An 18,942-nucleotide genomic window follows, 5' to 3' on the forward strand; every position below is an offset into this window, starting at 1 on the left:
GAATATTTAAAGTTAATTGTGTATAAAAACGTTTAAAAAATTCTACCGTAAAGAATTGTCTCGGCCTTCCCCACCGAACTTGGCCTAGCCTCGACTAGTTTTGGATAACAAATACGTTTGACTACTTAGCTACCTCAGTGATGCTTGTAAAGGGTCGATAAAACGTGGTGCCATTAAAGTTTCATGTTAATTTATTACTAAAACATAATAGGGATGATGACAGTTTTTTATTTTTTTTATAAATTAAGAGTATGCTAATAGTAAAGCAATTTTGTAAAAGTAACAGGGTATATGTGATCATTACTTTCGGAGCTACAGAGATTTAAAGGGTCAGATTTGTGGCGCTGCCTCAGATCCCTGAAAAACGCCCCATACAAAATGGTACGATTTAATGACGTCGTAGGTCCATAATGATCATTAGATTTGTATGGGCGTTCAAACAAAATTACTAATATCTTTGTTATTAGTGTGTTTATGTTTATAGTTCACTTATTCAAAAATGTCACAAGGTCAGGAAGCTAAAACTGTATGAATTTTCATCTAATTACGATATAAGATTTTTAATAGAATTTGAAATGTTATAATCTTATTTATTTTGCAAATATCCAGACAATCTTTGCTTTTTATATATAAATCAGTTAACAATAACCTTATATACCTAAATATATCATGAAAATCAATTTATTCAAACCTAGTCATCCCCATTTAGACGTAAAGGATTACTTAAATTAAAGAATTATTATTATAATTCTTTAATTTAAGTATTCTTTCTTTATATTTAAAGAAAGAATACAATAAGGAACCTAAGCTAACTTATTCTAATAACTATACAAATCATGCCCACGTGGAATGGTGGCAAGAATACTGGCTGCATTTCCGCGCTGGACAGCCAGGCTGATCCTTTGCGCAAAAAATGAGCCAGCCCTTCTGTCACCGGTCGAGGCCACTAGCCGCGGTGAAATAATTTGATCTTGATCAAAGGGTTTCCACGGCAAAAGGTACATATATGTAACTTTCAGTCAGAGAGGCATACTTGAGCCACTTACCGGTTTCAGCATTTTCTGCTGCGGCTCCCGGTCTTGATTCTGTCTCCCTGATATGACACGGTGCTAATGTGTCAACGCATGTAGCGTCCCACATTAGGGCCCGCCAATTTCCCAGGGAACCAGCGTCAATCCATCAGGTCTCTTGCCATCATCCCGACTTATTCCTGACGGTTTGTTTAGTGCAGGAATATTAATAAAAAGCTTTTCTTTAATAGTTATTGTCATGATAGGGGCTTCATTAACAACCCACATTCAGCTCAATGTTGAGCACGGGTCTCCTCTCGGTCGGGTTAGGCTATTAGTCAATAGTCCACCACACTGGCTCAATGCGGGTTGGCACACTATACACGTAGAGTGTTAAGAAGCAGGTTCCCTACCGATGTTACCTTCACCGTTTGAGACACGTGATATTTAATTTCTTAAAATGTACATAACTTGATAGTTGAAGGTGCATACCCTGACCAGATTCGAATCTACGTCCAACAGAGGTATTGGGCTATCACGGTTCTCTATATGTGGTGTCTTTTTATCAGAAAGAGGATATGAATTACCAGGGGCCTTAACCAAGTGGCACGTCGATTCTCTTTCTACAAACTGTAACGCTTCGAACACTAACAAAATGTATGGGAATGACAAATGCGGAAGACAACTTGATCACGTGACCTGTCGATAGTAAATGTCATTCCCATATTTTTTTTTATTTTCGAAGAGTTAGAGTTTGTAGAAAGATAATCGACATGACACTTGGCTATCTGTAGCCAAGTGTCATGTCGATTATCTAACTCCCAGTGATGTTCACGAGATGAACAATTTTACTAAAAAGCTTATGGTCGAAATTTGGTCGAAATGACATTATATTGAACTGATATCGTCCGAACTGACGCGATAGTGCGAACATTTATTACAAACGGAGGCGTAATGGCTGGAAATGGTAAACAGACCACTAATAGTTGTGGTTTGGACTAGGGATGTGCCGCTCAAACATCGATATCCCACTATAAACACATAAGCAAACTCATAGTATTCAGCACTATGAGTATGGGGAGGCACTATAAGTACTAATTGTATGAATTCTATACTAATATTATAAAGCTGAAGAGTTTGTTTGTTTGAACGCGTTAATCTCAGGAACTACTGGTCCGATTTAAAAAAAATTTCAGTGTTAGATAGCCCATTTATCAAGTAAGGCTATAGGTTATATATTATCCATGTAATCCTACGGGAACGGGAACCACGCGGGTGAAACCGCGCGGCATCAGCTAGTATAACATAATTCAGGTTTCATTTTCATTTCTCGCGTACATTTTTCTTTTAAAAATGCTGATTGTCGATAAGACAGTATAATTTATTAAATATTTACTTCTTTTATTTTTAAATCGTTGTTTTCGATTTAACTATATGTTTTACATTTTGAAGGCCTTAGGTATACTTAAATTAAAATATTCTGTAGTTTAAGTGTACCTTTACTTTATTTATTGTTTTCCTTTTTTAAATATTTTATTATTTTATGTTTATATAAATTTGAGTTAATATTTTAGGCTTTCTTTTCTCTCAATTATTTATTTGTCCTGTTTTTTTTTAATTTAACTATATTAATACAATACAAAACACTATAAAAAATTAAAGGCTGTATTATTATGTATTTTAGATATCGATAGACAGACACATCACTAATCAATTGGAACAGCGGCTACTGAGTCGGCATAGAAAATACAATATTGGGTTTTGATTCCGACCATTATTTTTAATAATAATTCTACTTCAAATAGAACAACAAATTGTTTTGTTATTGTTATTTGTTATTCTTGGTTGTTGTTATTGTTGTATATTTAGTTGTTATTGAATAACATAAAAATATTGTGCTTTAATAGACTATTGATTCCGCTAGAGCCTTTTAGTAGTACCTACTTTTTGTGACTATGTGTTAGTAGGAAGTATTAGCTTCGTTCTTGTTTATCAGTATTGCTGTGTACCATTCTGAAGGACATGGCGTAGGTTCGAATCCGGTCCAGGGCATGTGCATTTTAAGAAATTAAATATAACGTGTCTCAAACAGTGAAGGAAAAACATCGTGAGGAAACCTGCACACCTGATAATTTTCTTAATTCTCTATGTGTGAAGTCTGCCAATCCGCATTAGGCCAGCTTGGTGGACTAAGGCCTAATCTCTCTCATTCTCAGAGGAGACTCATGCTGAACAGTGAGCCGAGCCGAATATGGGTCTATGATGAAGAAATTAAATATCACGTGTCTCAAACAATGCTGGAAAAATAGGGTCGGGAAACCTGCATACCTACTTGAGAATATCTTAATACGTGAAGTCTGACAATCCGCGCTAAATACTTTATTTAAAGAGATTTTTCGTTGAGCGAAAACTTAGTTTCGTTATAAAAAGCTGCATAAGCCAGTTAAAAATTAGTAAAAGCGAAGTCAAAGCCTCGGGCAGCGCTCTGTAACCCAGATCCTAAATTACAGGCTCGGATGAGCGAAGCTATGATTCCTGCGCTATTTATTTTAGCTATTTGTGGTACCGTTACCTAAACATAGAGTCGTCTTCGGCCGCAGCAGTCTTGGTAAATTAATGCTAGATAAGTAAGAGTAGGTCCAGGATTCGAATCCTGTTCCAATACTAAAAGGAAGCCAGATTTTTTTTAATGTACTTTTAAAATTAAAAAAAAAAAACACTTTTGTTTTGACTGTTGTAAACTATATTAATATAATAAATCAAAAGCGTGTATGTTTGTTTATTACTTGTTCGTTTTAACTACTCAAACAATTATTTTAAAATTAAAGAAAACGTACACTAAAAAGGGAAAAATAACATTATAATATTTTCTACTTATTGATCACTTTGGAGTCGGTGCCAAGCCAGTGCTCTATTAATTCAAGGCGTACCTATCGTAAAGATTTTTGTATCCCAGACATTCGTTTTGTCTTTCATGTGTTTTTTTCAGTTTTTCTCGTACCTAGTCATTATTTTAATTAAGTTTTTGACTAATTATTCATCATTATCTAATAATATTTTTACCTGACGTATCGAAAGTGCTTGTAAACTAAGGCTAATTGAAATTAATTAATTTTGAGTTTTAATTTATGTTTATTATTTATTTATTTATTTATTGTCACTTAATATCAGGTGAAACCGTAGTCAAGGACTAAATTGTCGTTGAATAAAAAAAAAGTTTAATCTTAACGTAGAAACTTGCATACTTCCTTAAAGCAATTACCAAGGTAGAAGAAAAAAATACAAAGTTAATTTAACAGTTGGTATAATAATGAACATTTGAAAATATGCCCTATTTATATTACAGTAAGAACTGATGTCATTTTAAGTAACAACAAAATAGTTAACAGCTGATTAGATATGAGGGTTGCTAGACGGTTTAATGGTGGTTAGAAAGGGGGGGGCTGTAGTAACGGCAAGCTACAGCACCTGTTTGAGAGGTCACATAAGTTTGATGAACTCTAAGAAAAATATAGGTATTATTATTTGTGAAGTGTCAGTCTAGTGGATATGACCTCTGCTGGCCTATTTCCCATTTTGTTTTTTTATTATCAACCCATCAAAATAAAAAACAAATCAATTGACAAAATGTCATCTACATACTATGATACAAATTACAAATGTCATCCGGTGCTTACGGTGTATATCATTTAATAGGTAGATAACACTTTGTTGTCCACTTCAATAAGTTGATAATAAAGACAAAATAGTGAATTAGGCCACTGCTTTTTAAATTAAATATCACATGTGTCAAACGGTGAAGGAAAGGTTAGGAAAAGCATACCTGTGGTTTTTTTTAATTCTCTAAGTGTGTAAAGTCTCCCAACCCGGAGAGGTGACCCGTGCTCAACAGTGAGTCGAATATAGTAATGACGATGATGATAATGATGATGATTATTATTAGGTATTATTACCTACCCTCTAGTAGTAGGTAAAGGTTTTGACTGGAATGTAGATATAGGTACTCGTAGTTATTCTAGACTTTAGTGACTTTAGTGACTGTTATTCTAGACTCTAATAGTGAAAGTAGAGAGTGAATTATTAGCCCGGCAAATTTAACAAATAGAACAGTATTCCAAAAATTATTGTGTTAAGTATTGGAATAAATAAGTTTGATGCTTGCATTTTTATACACGTTTTTACCAACATTATTGGATTATTTTTTAATTTGCCAGGTGGTCTACTTTAGGAAGCAGTTGGGGTTTTAACCAGATCCAGAGATTACCTCTTACAACCTCACAAACATACGAATTTTACCTCTTTCTTTTGTTTTTTTTTTTTTAATTATTTAGTACCAATATTAGTCACACAAAAAAGTAAAAAGAAAAACAGTGGACAAGGATACACTTATCTTTATTAGAGATCTCTGCCAGTGACCCTTGGCAGTGTGAGAGATTGTAAACAAAAGAAATGGATATTTCTATTATTAGTATAGATGTTTCTGGTTTGCTAATACTCCTACATCAGTATCATACGTACTTGTCTTACTATTCCAAAGCCAAAGATAGGTTGTATAGCTTTCGACCTTGGCGTATAAAAATAGCTGCACATAAAAAAAAAACAAACTGTCAGTGTCATTCATCCTCATTTCCCGCCAAATCTTAATTCCGTTACAGCGTAATTGTACAGGAGGTGTTTTTTGGTCCCACTTTCCGTATCATTGTCATCGGAGGAAATGACTGCACCCTTGTAATTGGTGATAGCACGTGCCGGCATATAAAAAACCTTTTTTGTTTTTTTTTTTTGTAATAGTGAACGTAACATGTGTTTAGACGTTGGTTTTAGAGATCCCTCAGTAATATTTATAGCTATTAAAGCATAATGGAAATGATAATAACCTATCATTAATAATATATTTGTTAAATAACACTTCTTATTTTTATATGTATTTTTATGAAACCGAAATTCTTTCTATTATAATTTTTTTGCTTTTAATTCTTTACGAAAAAAAAATCTCTCAATCTTGTTGAATTAAAAAAAACTAAATTTGGATAGCATTTACTATGAAAATTCCATTTTACTTGTCAATAAATAAATATAAATAAATAAATATTGTCAATTAATAATTATAAATATAGTCAATACATATAAATAGTAGATCTTCAAGTAAATAGGTTTTAAAAGGTATTTAAAATTGTTTAAATGAATTAAAAAAGAACGTTTTTAAAAAAATATGCCCTCGAACTTGACCACTGTTTCGAAATTCAAATTTAAAAGAAGTTAATCCATTGTTATCTATCGAATTGTCGATTTAAATTTTTATTGAGTACAAATTGCGGTAGGACACTCTGCAAGCAACTTTGAACTTTATCACTTCATAAATAGTATTCAAAGTCACGTAAATATTTCTTATAGATAAGTTTCACAAAGTCTTATTAACGGTTCTGTAAACTTGACGTGCGTTGGAAATTGAATTTTTTTACACTAAGTTTAGGGTTTATTTTAGAATGTGCTTGTAACACAACAGTTGACGAAATTACTGCTTATATTCAAATTGTCGACTATAAAGTATTACAATTTGAAGGTTTTTCAAGGAGGTTTATAAGAGTCGACGTTTCGAAGGATTTTAACTGCTTATAAAGTTTTAGACATTATATTATCTTGTTTTATAAAAGAAAAGCAATGTGCTTAAAAAGACTTGAACCTGAAGGCATAACTAGTGGCCTATGACACTCGCCAATAACGCAGCTTTTTAGTGGTAAAAGAATTTAAAAAAAATCAGTTAAGTAGATAATAGAGATTACCCCTAACAACACACAAATTTTAGCTCTGTAGGTATATTAGTGAGAATAGTAAAAATTTATTGACCTGAGGACTCGGAAGGTACAAACCTGCATTGAAGGAATTTTTCACTTTCTATGATTTGTAGGTACGTATAGTGCTCCCGCTTACTCCAGTAAGAAACTTGTGCACACCACTGTACTTAACATTAGGTTAATAATGGTTTTAAATAGTAACCGTTATAATTTAACTGTAAAGTTATAGTTACTGTACCACAGTGTAAAAAATTTAAAAATTTCAGTACTCAGTAAGTAAATTATTAATTTAGTTTTTATTTTAACTTTTTAAAAAAATATCAATGAGTATTAAATATGAGCCTCTTTGGAATTATATTGAATTAAATTTATTGTAAGGTAAAATCTTACTTATTATTTTAGTAAATTTTATTCAATTTTGATGTGCTATTAAAATTGATATACATTTTGCATTTAAAATTTCACTGTTTTCAGAATACTAGTCACAAAAAGATAAATTTTAGAATTCAATTAAAATCAAATTAATTAAGTATATCATTTACTGAATTAAACTTTTTTACTATACAAAAAATTAAATTTAATTTACAAAATGGAATAGGTTTTATAATTGTTAACCGACTTCCAAAAAGGAGGAGGTTCTACGTTCGGCTGTATGTATGTTTTTTTTGTTAATCTATGGTCGACGATAATAACCAAAGAGGATACAAACCCAACGTCAGCCAACCCTTAACACAACAACCTCCGCGAAGGTCGACAAACCTGTACGACCTGCGCTGACATTTTCGCGCCATTTAAAAAAAATCACGCAAACCACGTGCTTCTACACCTGTTATTCCTTTCGCTATTATGCTTAGTCCAGACATAACGATATAGTAGGGGAGCCGAAGAGAGGATTTTTGCAGTTACTCGAGCACGGCAGATAAACATAAGGGACTATATCTTGCACGTTGTTGAGTACCTCCACAAAGTATGAGCCCTTATTATTGGTGGGTAGGTACTTTGAAGATTTTATTTTTCTGTTTTTAGTGTGTCCTAGCATGTAACTTTCATAGAAATCGGTTTAGTAATTTTGTATTAAAGTGAAAATAACGAAATGGCCCGTACTGTGGCGATTTTCATGAAAATTAAATGGAACCAATCTGAAAGTAAACTCTTTCAAACAAAAAAATAATTTTTAAAATTGGTTAAGGAATGACGAAGTTAAGCGGTAACAAACATTAAAAAAAACATAAAGAAGACATAAGCGTCGAATTGCGAACTTCCTCCTTTTTTGAAGTCGGTTAAAAAAAGAGTGTCAACTAGCCTATTAGCCACGATAACCAAACGAAGAAACATACTGTTTAATTTGAAAATATTAGTAGACATAGAAAGTTTATTTTCTTTACATTTTTAAATTTTAAGGAAATAATTGATATTTTAGACAACATCGTCACAAAAATAGAAACGAATTCAGAGTTTCCTAGGGCGATTATTTTCACCTATCAACTATGGAAGTAATTATTATAATAAAAACAAAACCTCCCTTCCTACCCCTCGTCAGGGTTGGCACTCAATCATTTAAATAAATTTACATATTTCAACGTATAACAGGTGGTAGATTTATGTGGGAAATAATTATTATTATAATACGTACTCTCTATTAGTTATATTTATACTTATAATAAATCTGTAGAAAGGTCAATTCTGTACATGAAATATATTTCCAAAATAACTATCAGGGATTGATACTAATGCCAAAAATGCAATCAGTAAAACTCTTGTCTGTCTGTATGTTCGTTATAGAAACAAAAAGTACCCGACGGATTTTAACTATTATTCTTCATACTCCTGGGCAGGTTATAAACAGAAAGATACTACGAGGCTACTTCACAGGTCTGTACCTGTAGATGTACAAATAACTTAAGTACCTTGCTTCAATTCTATTTACACTTCTATAATTTTCTGTGGTATTTGTTGACAGAAGTGATTGAAATAGATTGTTAAAAATGTGACATGCTATCCCATTTGCTATTTCTTATTATCCTATATTTATTAATGTAAGCATACAAAAATAACACATTCAAATCTTAACTAAAATGTGAAAACAGAACAAAAAAATATTCTTTCTCTCTTTTAGTATAGATAAAAGTGAGTATTTCTAAATACATGAATATGTAAATAGAAGGCACGATAGCATGTCACATGTAAAAGTCGTTAAACCCCAGTGGCAGCCCTAAGTGCGGGGACGCCGTTACACTAATACACAGGTGTCGGTTGATTGCTTTACATATTATTGCTGTTACTATCTCGGTCGGTCTGGCTCCTGCATTATAGTCTAGCATTTGTTTTGGGAACAATTATAATTTCATTTCCTAAATTCAATAAGAGTATTATGGTCAAGTAAAAACAATTATATGCAAAAGTAGGCAACTATCAATCATTATCAACCCCTATTCGGTACCCCTCACTGCTGAGCTCGAGTCCACTCTCAGAATGAGAAGGATTAGGCCAATAGTTCACCACGCTGGCCCAATACGGATTGGCAGACTTCACACACGCAGAGAATTAAGAAAATTATCTAGTGTGCAGGTTTCCTCACGGTATTTTTCCTTCGCCGTTTGAGACACGTGATATTCAATTTACTGAAAAGTTGGAGGTGCATGCCCTGGACCGGACCCGAACCCGCACCCTCCGGAATAGGAGGTAGAGGTCATATCCACTGGGCTATCACGGCTAATATGTAGGTAAGAATAGCATAATACCGAACGATTTTTTTTTTTCAACCACATCGGCCAATCTTGCATATTTAGACTAACCATGTACGCAGGAGATATTATAGTGCACAAGTGTGTGCAAGCACAGGTGCACTCTCTATTCCCTCACTCTCATAGTCCGATGGGACGACATACATACTCGACTGGTGAAAGATCAGGTGCAGGACGGCTTTACGTGTTCTCCGAAGCAAGGGGGTGTACCAACACTGGCGACTTCACAACTCCAGACAGTGACTTCACAACTCCTGGCTTCACAACTCCGGCGACTTCACAACTCCTGGCTGGTATCTGGATGCACTGCCGTACTTAATACCAGCCAGGTATTAAGATGTTTATTGTAAAAAAAATCGCAATAACATATTTTTTTTGTTGGCATTACCTGGGATTCAAATCCTAGACCTAATTGTCTGTAGCTGAACCAGCTCATCATGGGATCAATGAGGGGCCGAATGTCATACAACACATATAATCATAAGCAGCAGTATTGAATTCGTGAATTTTGCTTTTTTTAGGCAGCAAAAGGGAAACCATTGGTATTAGGAAGACAGGCAAAGGTTTGCAACTATACAGCCTATTCAGCAGTATTGAATTTGTGAACCTTATTTTTGACGTGACAACGTCTTATAATTCGATGGAGCTGCAAACTCGAAAAAAGATGCCGTCATACGTCATTCCCTCGCTCTAGGGTTGCCAACATTTTTTACAAGAAATAAAGTATATTCTGGTCTATGAAGATTGTTAAAGAGTATTTTAGAAAAACGAACATTTTCTTTTGAAAAATGCAACCATTCCATCAGTATTTTCTTATGACGTTGTCACGTTCAACTATCGTCAGAAAACCGACTTTACAGACCACCGTTTTTTTTTAATCTAAAAGGCATCAAAGATTTTGATAAGAAGTGAGGCAAAGTTTGCAACCGAACAGCCTATTCAATAGTAGTGAATTCTGTTTTTTTTTTTAGTCTAAAAGGCGGCAAAGGTTAAACCATAGATAAGAAAACAATCAATGGCGCTCCGTTTTGGCGCGAACACGTGCCGTTACGTCAGGTGTCGCCGCAGGTGGGTGTAACGACCAGGTTCAACGAACACTGAGTTTTTTTTTAATTTTATAGCCTTGTTCTTGGGGTAGGACTTTCTTTGAATACACGTCACGTTTGACATTAGTTTAGGCGGTTATTAGTTTACGTTATTCGGGTGCATTTTGAGTCATTATTAACTTACCTTAATGCAATTTATTAGTACGTACTAAATTTAATAAAAATACTTTTTTTTACTAGCAGTCGCCCTGTGGTTTTACCTGCATAGTTCATGTTCCAGTAGGAAATCAGGGATAAAATATAGATTTTATTACTCAGTGATTATGTACATTTCTAATGGTAAAAGAATTTTTAAAATAGGTCGAGTAGTTTTTGAGTTACATCGGATTAAAGAAACAACAATTAAGCATTATCTCTTTACTAGCAGATTAGATGATCTTTCCAGGATAAAAAGTAGTCTATGTGTTAATCCAGGTTATTATCTATCTTCGTTTTAAATTTCTGCCAAATCAGCTTATTAATTGCGGCGTTAAAGAGTAACAAACATCCATACAAACTTTCACGTTTATTATATTAGTAGGATATGGCTTGAACATGTCCTAGCATCTCGCCCACCACTCTTCTTTATATCAGAGTGGCGGGTTTGAGGTAAAGAAAGCTCAGCTAACATAACATACTGAATCTCAAAGTTATATACACACACATAAACAGATTTGTCTGTACATCACTGTCTATATTGTTTCCTTAAATTATTGTTTTTCCCACCATTGTATTCTAATTGGTCAATTATTATCAGAGGTGAAAGACCTGAGTGATAACTTGTAGGTATTTATCTATTGAGTTATTTTCTATGAAACTTTATCGTTAAATATAAAATTATTGTTGCTTTTTTTAACGACCGTTAAGAATATAGCCTACCCTTTTGATAAGCTGGAATAGTAAACGGGCAATTCAATAATTTTGGAAATATTAACCCCTCTCATTCTGAGAAGAGACTGGTGCTCAACAGTGAGCCAAATATAAGTTTTTAATACTATATACTAGTGACTAGTATATAGTATTAAGAGAGTAGATGATAAAGCTAGTGACTAGTAACTAGTCACTAGCTTTAACATCTACTCTAGAAGTTGTCAGAAGCTTGTGGAGGCCAGGGCAATATGCCCATCTAAGCCGAGTTTGAAAGACAATCATCATCATCATCATTATCAACCCATATTCGGCTCACTGCTTAGTTCAAGTCTCCTCTAAGAATGAGAGGGGTTAGGCCAATCGTCCACCACGCCCAACGCGGATTGGCAGACTTCACGCAAAGAATTTAAAAAAATCTCTGGTTTGCAGGTTTTTTCACGATGTTTTTCCTTCACCGTTTGAGACACGTGATATTAAATTTCTTAAAATGCACTAAACTGAAAAGTTGAAGGTGCATGCCCGGACTGGATTCAAACCAACATTCTCAGGAATCGGAGGCAGAGGTCATATCCACTGGGCTATCACAAATAGACAATCATCATCATCATCATATCAGCCGATGGACGTCCACTGCAGGACATAGGCCTTTTGTAGGGACTTCCAAACATTACGATACTGAGCCACCTGCATCCAGCGAATCCCTGCGACTCGCTTGATGTCGTCAGTAATAGACAATGCTAAACCATAAATAGAAAGAACAAAATTGGCATGGCAACGAACGAAAGTCAATTTTTCCTTTCGAGCTTACATAGTATATGACATAACGTGGTAGCATTGTGTGCGTCTTCCCACGACCCCGCCGTGGGATCGGTTAGTGGGTTACATTCACGCTCGTTGATCTTGACATTAGGAACTAGATCTCTAACTTTTTTTTTTAATTATGTAACCATTTCATAAACGTAATCACACTCGCGAAATACCTCTGTGTTTGTCTTTTATATAATTATAAGCAAAACGAACAGAATTTAAAGGACGCAGAACATGAAATCATGAATGAATCAGAAATGAGGAGATCCGCAGAAGAACCAAAGTCACGGACATAGCTTAAAGTTGCAAAGCTGAAGTGGCAATGGACGGGGCACATAGTACGAAGAGCCGATGGACGTTGGGGTCCCAAAGTGCTGGAATGGCGACCCCGCACTAGTAAGCGCAGTGTTGGTCGACCCCACACCAGTTGCACTGACGAATTCAAGCGAATCGCAGGGATTCGCTGGATGCAGGTGGCTCAGTATAGTGATGTTTGGAAGTCCCTACTAAAGGCCTATGTCCTGCAGTGGACGTCCATCGCCTGCATCGGCAATATGAAGGGTAAAGATTTCTTAAAAAAGAAAGAAAGAAAGATGTTTAAAGTACCTATGAATATACTGGAATTCATAGGTTCTTCAAACCAAAGGACATTGTGGATTACATTTTACTAATTTTAGCTTTCACACGTAAGGGGCCCCTGTACTTCGGCTAGCTACGTCCCTGGCTTTCTCCCCCTTCTGGAGCAGCAACTCCACTAAATGCGAGATTCCTTGCATCCCCCATGGACCCGTGACTGGGACCAATGCGCTCATGTCGCCTCTTGTGCCACCGGTGCGAGAACACAGAGAGTAAACCTTATCGCTGATGTCCAAAAATGGAACTTTCCTTTTCATTAGTGATGTTACTACAATAAAGTCTTATTGTTGTCATCATAGTCACGGCCAATAATGCCCATCACTATACCCGTTCCTCATTTGGTCAACATTTCACCAGTGTTCACTAATTTCGTCAAATTCACACAACACATAATCGTGTTAAACGACAAATTTTCCCACTTGTAGAGCGGAAATCAGAATTTAATATGCGCATTTAATCAAATAACCCTAGCAATTGTCAGTCACGCAATGAGCATTCGCGTCGTGGGGTGCGTTTGACCATCGGCATGCGAGGGACTACAATTTGACATGTTAATGGGGTAATATCAAACGGTATGTATGGGAATTTTTTACCAATGGCAGGGGGAATTAGATGTTAAAGTCCTTTTTTTTGGTATATCCGGGAAATTTGTATAAACTTTTATTTCTTGGTATTATAATAATGTTATTTAATATTTTTAATTAAGTATTGAGTTTTCTTTGATTTTTTTTGGTGCAGCCCAGAGTTGTGAGGTTTGTGATGTTACACTCCCGTTTCTCTGTTAAGTCATCAGTTTTGGTTGATGTCATTAACATCACTTATAATAACTGAGTTTAAAATATTATGAACCTATATTATACTGACCAACTCACATTGAAACAGCATGATGTTTCGTAAGTTTCAAGTCTCACTCTTAGAAGAAAATATGTTCAGCCCTGCATGCACGTAATCATTAATAATGATTAAATCATTATTTTAATAGTGATGGCTGATCGTGATGTTAGATAGTCATGGTAATATCTAATGCGCAAATAAAATGTCAGTTAATGCTCTAATTATAATCAATTTTTATTTATTTTTATTGTTTGTTTGTAAAGTAGTTTTATTTATATTTATGAATAACATTTTAGTAATTTAATTTAGGTAATAATTACTCCCAAAATATGACGTAGTTACCTACACTTGTACAAAAAGTATAATTTTAAATTGAACTTGTTATTAGGTCGCCGGGTAAGGGTTAAGCTTGCATATAATTTACAGGCGTATGTCCATAATCCGATAGAGGGTAGTGTCAAATCTACCGTGAAATTACTATTGTTTACAAAATTACTCATTTTTAACATTTATTTTATCATTTGGATTTCCTTAACGCTCTAGTGACTAGTGGAGGGTTAACATAATTCAGTAACAGTTTGCGAAGATTTTTTTTGAAACTTTATTAGTTTACTTCTACCTATCTTTAAAAAAAAATAATTATCTACCAACAGAGCTAGAGAAGTCGTCAGTCAGTAGCAGAGAGAGAGGAGAGAGAGAGAGTTAGTAGAGTATTGGTCAGCACTTAGCGCAATCACACTTGATGGTAAGCCAAGATACAGCCTATGGTGGAACGAACCTAGAAGGTAACTTCTGACTTAGAGGTCCACGTTACTTTTAGATAGATGGGAGCATGAATATTAAAAAAAAATCTTTTCAAAGTATTTTCTTTCCAAAAAATCTTCAATGTCTGATAAAACTCATCATCATTAATTATTCAGTAATTATGTACCTATTTATGCGCGGATCAAACTCATTGAAAAAATCCATTTAATTTGTCCTTGGGAAGCTGGTGACGTCACAGAAACAGGTTTGAGCCAAAACGAGTTATTCTTAGGGTGGGCATTATTTTTGGATGAATGAATGGGACAGGTTTTTATTTTTTAACTTAAACATCCTAAAGTTAAGGCGTCAATTTAATGACGCTGTTTTTAAGGAAAGAGTAAAATATTATTACTATGGAGAATATTACAAGGTATGCAAAATCCATCCATCGTTGTGTGGTTTTAAAAAAATAAATATCACGTCTCTCAAACGGTGAAGGAAAACATCGTGAGGAAACCTGCATACCAGAGAATTTTCTTAATTCTCTGCGTGTGTGAAGTCTGCCAATCCGCTTTGGGCCCGCGTGGTGGACTATTGGCCTATACCTTCTCATTCTGAGAGGAGACTCGAGCTCAGCAGTGAGCCGAATATGGGTTGATAACGTGTGCAAAATTACTTGAAACTTTGTTATTTATTAATAATCTAAACCGATACCTAATTTATACAAATGAGTCGTTACCACTTTGCCTATAAGATGTTGCGCACGCGTTTTATTTTGTAGAACAGATGAAAAATATAAAAATACCCTACCCCTACAAAAAAAAAGTATCTTATGTCCTATTCCTGGCTCTAAACTACCTCCCTGCCAATTTTCAGCTAAATCGGTTCAGCCGTTTTTGAGTTACAAGTGGAGTAACTAACACGACTTTCTTTTATATATATATAGAGACAAATAATTTGCAATAAAATAATATTGTGACTATAAATTGAGATATAAGCTATCCTATCTTTCAAGTTGGATCAAAATGCATACGGAAAATCAAATATAAAATCGGTTTAGTAGTTTAGGAGTCCATCGCGGACAAACACGTGACACGAAATTTTATATATATAAAGATTAACTAATATACGGCTTTGGTTGATGCTTAGTTGCTATTGTGTCCTGAATAAATCCACAAATCATTGTGACCCTAAGCCATAATTAAATATACCTTTGTCTAACATTTGGGCTGTTAACGAAACAATTGCTTGCACAGTTCAATGTCGTCGTTTTTTGTCCACGTGAGAATTCGCGCCATGTTTGATCGGCCATCTTGATTACGTTCAGGAATATGAATAACAATGTTGACGTTTTATTTTTTGAAAATTCAAAAAGGTTTGTTTTGTTTTGTTTTAAAAAATAATGCCTGATAATCTCTCTGGTTTAGTTAGCTCTCAAACGGTGAAAGAAAAATATCGTGAGGAAACCTGCATACATGAGAATTTTCTTGATTATCTGCGAGTGTGAAGTCTGCACTTTCCGTTGTGTTAGCGTGGTGGGCTATTTGGCCTAATCCCTCTCATTCTGAAAGGAGACTAGTGCTCAACAGTGAGCCGAATATGTGTTGCTAATGATGAAGCACAGTCAGACACACCCATGCTCATGACACAAATATTTTCCAATTGTGGAAATCGAACCCACGACCGTAAATGCAGAATATGTCATGCCATGCAGCTATCACAAAACTGTCTTTTATTGAGAAAAAAATGAAGGAGCTACTCATAAAGGATGGAAGGAAAAAATAAACTATCTAGCAATCTGTCAAAGGTTACACAAAAAAGCCTTAACGATATAATAACGTGTGAACAGACCTTAACATCTAAACCCAAGCTGCAAGTGTTTTTTAATTCTATACCATTATCACACCATAAAAGTATTTAGTAGAAGAAACATACATAAAGGATACTGTAGGTAAATATATGCAATATATTTATCTGTTTTTTTTTATATTTTTACCTCTATTTGTTGTTTTCACTGAAACTTCTAAATCTTCTAAATATATTTACATTACGAAAATCGCTTGCCGTACTAAAATGAAATTTGGCAGGGAGGTAGGTAGACGTCCGCAAAGAATGGATTTGTAAGAGAGATTTTGTAAGAGGACCGGATTAAGGAGGTTTAAGGGCGGACGTCCACTAGTTGGATATAACTGCCGCAACTCGTTGGTCTAGTCACTAGTGCAAAGGTTCTTATTATTTTTGACATTTTTACCTGTATTTGATATCGATAAATTATAGTGCCTAATTGGGTCTTACTGTCTCATTGGTTTCATGGTTGTGTGTGGATTTTCATCCTCCTCTCAACAAGTTTGTTCACTTACATCTTAGATTGCATCATCACTTACCATAAGGTGAGATTGTAGTCAAAGGCTAAATTAAGTAAGGGTAAATAATAAAAAAAAAGAAACTCGCACTTGTTTTTTACAGATTAGCCTTAATAATTGATTAAAAAGTCCTAGTTTTCAGGACTCGAAAACTAGGACTCTTTTTAATCAATTATCGTCCAAACAAACCACAGTACTGTGCCTATTATTAAATAGTAATTAATAAAGAAACTTAGCAAATATTTCTTAACTAATTAGCTATAAATGCCGGATGTAGCAAAACATTAAAACCCACAATACTGTTTGTCACCGGCGAGTTATCTCGAGACATCGTTCGCATGGCGGGCGCGCGCTGCGGTCATTGTGCCGCGGGTCACATGACCTTGTGGGTTTAACCTTTTTGTGGATGCCACTTGTGCGGACTTCCGAATATTATTTATGTGCAGTTTTAATACTATTTTACAATGATAATTTTATACTATAGATAAGTTACGTCCCTACAAAATCACCGCAAAAAGTGATCCGAATAATAGACTACAAAACTGAGCGCACACATGTACAATTTTGTTTTTAATTGCATTATTTATTTATGTATATATTGTTTTTACTCTTCCTGAACACACAACTCTACATTGTATTTAGGTATTATTTGTATATATATATATAACTTTGTTTGTTGGCCACAACTGACATTGAGATGTGGAAATTTCCTCTTTTGAGCTTAGTAACACATCTAACAGTATTTAACATCACTGCTATTTTAATGTTACACTGGTGTAAATACAGACATGAATAATCTATCATTATCAACCCATATTCGGCTCACTGTTGAGCACGAGTCTCCTCTCAGAATGAGAGGGGTTAGACCAATAGTCCACCACACTGGCCCAATGCAGATTGGCAGACTTCACACACCTAAAGAATTATTAAAACTCTCAAGTATGCCGGTTTCCTCGTGATGATTTTCCTTTACCGTTTGAGACACGTGATATTTAAAATATTACGTGTCTCAAACCACCAGCCAAAAAAAAACACTTTTCCTGCAAAGTTAAAATTTTAATAATAATAATAATAATAATCATTTATTTGCAAGAATTATTGTTCTTTACAATATTCAACTAAATTAATAGTTTGCAAATATTATACATACAGTGAAAAAATACAAACAGTCACAATTACTAAAATAAATGAAATAAAATTAAGAGAAAAAAAAATAATTACAATCAGTCAATTACAAATTTAAAAAGTCACAGTACTAAATTAAAAGATATAAAATTACAAAAAAAAGAAATAAATAACACAAACAGTCATAATTACCAAATTAAACGAGAAAATTATAAAATTATAAAGTTACAATTACCAAATAATACAAAAATTAGAATTAAAAGTAAGAATGTCATTAAAGAATTAAGTCAAATATTCCTTAAGGTCGTAGTAGCACTTATCAATAAGCCATTTATTCAATTTCATTTTAAAATGAGGCAAGCTTAATTTTCCAATGTCATCAGGTAATTTGTTAAATATTTTTACAGTTAAGTTAAATATTTTTTATTTTTTAACCAAAATTTCGACAAAAGATTAACGGTATTTTTGAAATCACAGTTAACCTTAGATCCGGCATTGGTTTAGTTTTTAACTATTGTCAATAAATATGAGTCACAATTCTATGTAAAGATAGGTTTTTACTCTTCAACTTTAGGAATCTCTAGCAAAGGGTTCTAATGGTGCTTAATGTCAATAGAGCCTCAATAGCTCAATGGGAAGAGCGGTCGGACTCATCACCGAGGGGTGGTGGTTCGATCCCCGCCCCGTTGGTCTATTGTATACCATCATACCCACTCCTAATACAGTATTTCCCGACTTTTTGTAGGTAAATGGGAGTATTGGTCATATTTAAAAGATATGGGTAATATTAAAAAAAAAGTCTGATGCCTGGGTACATGATTTCTCATGATATCCAGAAATATAAAATTGAATACACGAGATTAAAGAATGTTGAGCACTTTTCTGACATAAAAACTTTTTGCTAAGATTTAAAAAAGTGCCGTTCGTTT

The 18,942-nt window shown here is 34.3% G+C and overlaps 1 protein-coding gene across 2 annotated transcripts in view; it reads left to right on the forward strand.

Moving 5' to 3' along the window:
- The window catches only part of LOC112056518 (paired box protein Pax-5), a 127,310-nt gene that overhangs the window by 13,290 nt on the left and 95,078 nt on the right, over positions 1-18,942 (forward strand). The window lies entirely within an intron of this gene.

Source organism: Bicyclus anynana, chromosome 25 (assembly GCF_947172395.1).
Source record: "Bicyclus anynana chromosome 25, ilBicAnyn1.1, whole genome shotgun sequence".
In the NCBI taxonomy this organism is placed as follows: Eukaryota; Metazoa; Arthropoda; class Insecta; order Lepidoptera; family Nymphalidae; genus Bicyclus; species Bicyclus anynana.